The sequence below is a fragment of the Triticum aestivum genome, chromosome 4D, assembly GCF_018294505.1.
Source record: "Triticum aestivum cultivar Chinese Spring chromosome 4D, IWGSC CS RefSeq v2.1, whole genome shotgun sequence".
NCBI lineage: Eukaryota > Viridiplantae > Streptophyta > Magnoliopsida > Poales > Poaceae > Triticum > Triticum aestivum.
The window spans coordinates 199,282,489-199,286,151 of NC_057805.1; positions in this window are offsets into that span (position 1 = coordinate 199,282,489).

Consider the following 3,663-nt stretch of genomic DNA (forward strand, 5'->3'; position numbering starts at 1 on the left):
TGCTTCAGTTATATCATTTGACGTTTCGATTGCCTGTTTCTCTTCACATAGAAAACCGTTGTTTGAAGAATGCTCTTTTGCTTCACTTATATTTGTTAGAGCATGATATTTTGTAGAAAGAATTAAACTCTCATTCTCCACTTAGATCTATTTAGAGAGTCAAAAGGAATTGGTCAATTGCATGGTTAGTCATAAAATCCAACATAAAACTTATGGATCACTGAATATGATATGTTTAATTCCTTGTAATAGTTTTGCGATATAGAGATGATAATATGTAGGCGGTACTAGTAAACGGTTGTGGTTAGTAAGAATATTGGTGTTAAGTTTTGTGATTCCTGACACACTCTATACGCTCTCACGCAGATTGTGTATCTAGGTCAGTCCATCCAAGCCGCGCCCACTCTTTCGACCTCATGGTAGGCCACACTCGCTCAATGTCTCTCTCTCTCTATCTCGCCCTCACTCTCTCCCTCTCTCTCTCGCCCTCGCTCTCTCTCTCTCTCTCTCTCTCTCTCTCTCTCTCTCTTTGTATGTCTCGATTGACCTTGCACTTTCTTGGACACAAACGATATATCTCCATGTTTGAGCCCAATTCAACATATTCATATTGTATACTCTCTCACGCACATTGCCTATCTAGGTCACTCTCTCCAACCCATCTCACTCTTTCGATCGCACGACGACCCACACTCGCTCAATCTCTCTCCCTTTATATATGTAATCGATTGACCTTGCTTCCTCCCACGCACAAAATATATCTACATGTCTGTGACTGGATCATCTCTCAAGCTCTATCTTGCAGCCCTCACCCTTCCCAAAAGCTCAATCCGACAATATCTTTCCAGAGCATATATATCTTTTCAATGAATGTCGGACCACACTCACTTTGTCTCTCTATCTATATGTGTCTCAATTGACCTCGCTTTCTCACGCTGTATCTTCCACACATTGAAGCTACCTCTCCATCCCTCGCAACGCTGGAGCTATTTACATTGCCAGAGGGACTCCAACCTTGAATTAGTTTGTGTAGGCATTTATTCCGGTGGGTTTAGATTATATTTTCGTAGCATTCGGCCCACAACTACTCCAAACACCGTTGCAACCCCCCGCACCTCCCCCAATTGATTTGCCTTTGGCTCAGTCATCGCTCTCTCGCACGTCCTTTCTCGCCTTCAACATTGCACCATGGTATTATTGCAAAAAACACTATTGTTCTCTTTAATTATTAAAAATAAGCTACAAAACTACACACCGATAGTCCACCTGTAATGGAACAAATTTCGACCCACAAATTAAAGTGCTACAAACTACACACCGAGGGGCCCACCTATCATGAAACAAATTTGGACCCATATATAAATTAAAAATTAAAAAGGACGAGGATCGAACATGCGACCAGGACCTTCAGGCCGCACGTCAATAGGCAACATATGTAGAACACCAATGTTTTTTGTACCCCCCTTTGTTCATATAATGTTTTTGTATTACCACAGCCTATTTAATGGATAACATGTAATATTTTTTAGTACATTAGTGGGACCGGCTTGTTAGCACGTACTATTCACCTTCACTTACTGGTGGGTACCATGTGTGCTCTCTCTCTCTCTCTCTCTCCTCCCCTTCTATGTTTAAACGCATGGGCAAACACGAAGAACTCGCGGGTGATGTTGTCGTTGACCATATCTGGACGCGTTCACAAGTTACGGTGCCAGATTCACGTACTAGTAGTACTAGTCAATGTGTACGTGCAATGCACGTTAATTTGGAAGTATATTAAGTGCATGCAGATATTAAGTAGGATATTATTTGCATGTTATTATGTGATTAGCACTATTTTTGGCATGAAATTAACTGCACGCTAAACGTGTTGAGCACTCGACATTGAAGCAGTCTAGGTCATTGGATGAGAAGGACTACATGTGGCTTGATGGCGTTTTATATTTAATTTGATATGGCTCTAGCAGAACATTCAATCGATGAAACCATAGATTTCATTCAGTCTGACTCCGACTTTACATTCATACGACGATCGATCTAAATTAAACGGAAATGATAAACGTTCGGATTTTAAGCATGGCAATCCGAACATTTTTCATGGCAAATTTAGATTACGCGGCGGCGGCATGGGCGTCTTGCGGTGGGAAGAGGCTCCTCTGTCATCCTTTGTGTGTCGTCGGGCCACTGACCGACGGTGACGGCGACGACGAGCGTACTCCTGGACATTGGCCCTAGATTCAAGGAAGGCCACAATGTTCTGCACTTCGGTCTCTAGGAGCGAGTCAACTAGCGGGAGGAGGCGACTGGCGTTGGTGCAAGGAAGCGCTCGACGGCGGCAACCATGCCGCTGATGGGGGCACTGGCACCCGCGCGGGGATAGGCGCTGGCAACGGCGCGGCGGAGACATTCATGTGCACGGGCATGCACGTCCGTGCAGCCGCAGGCGCATGCGTTGGCAGGTGCACAGGCACGCGCATCAGTTCACGCGCATGCGCATGCGCTGGCAGGTGCACAGGCGCGTGAAAGTCGGCGGGGACCTCGTGGAACCCCGTGGCATCAAGCTCGGCGACAATGTGCGGCTCCCAGCCCATCAATGCCACGGGGATGGGCGCTGGCTCAGTCGGGGCGACGGGAGCCAGAACGGGAGTGGGGACAGGCGCAGCGTCTTCCCGGAAGGCCGGTTCAAGCTCGTCCCAAAGCGCCTTATGTTCTTGAGAATCCGGCTGGGTGTCTTCCTCAGGAAACTAGAAGACTAAGGGCAGACCATCGTGATGCGGCATGGCGTATAGTTAGGTCAGGCAGGTTGGAGGTAGACGATAGGAGAATCATAGAGGAAGAGAGAAGATTGTAGCGATACTGGGTAGTGCGGGGTTGATTTTAAACTGCGGCGCCGGCGACATTAAATGTGGGAGCAATTGGGACAAAGGTGGGCGGCGGAGCCCTTGTGAAAGGGCTCGCCTCCCGGTGAGCCTGTGCAGCAGTCTGCTTGCACACCTCCTGGTCAGCCGGCACAGCGGTCTACTCGCACGCCTCCCGTCGACACACACGCTTTCTCGAATGGCACCTGCCGATGAGAAGCGGGACTCGTGGCGGCACATAAGCGCCCATGGTTTCAATAGTGAAAGCGTTCGCCTTAACGTGACAGGTCTTTGTTCCAAAATACCTTGGCTCTTCATTTGTGCAACTTCTCATAAGCAGCTTGTCTCAAGTTGAAGAAAATAATTATGTAGGAATATTTGTGCCATATCAGGTGACCATGCTCAGTTTTATGAATTTCCGGTCACTTTCGGATTTTCTGAAATTTAAAATCCAGGATTCGAAACAATATCATAACCTGCATCAGGCAATAAATTTTCAAGTGATACATCTTTCCTGTTGTATTTCTTAAGAAAGGATTTGGTCAAACATTTTGCTTAGTTAGATTTCAGACAAGTTATATATGCAGAGTAAAAGGATAATCCCTTCGTACCAGTGCATTGCCTGATACATTAACTCAAGTACTAGGCACGAACAAATGGGCTCAATTTTGTGCTCACCCTGGTGTAGTACTCCTATTAGTACTAGGCAATGGAGTTGACGGGTGACCTTGAATAGCGGCGACCGAGGAAATTGAACCGTGCTTGGTACGGTAGGTAACGTTGTCTAGTTACTAAAGCGTCCTTG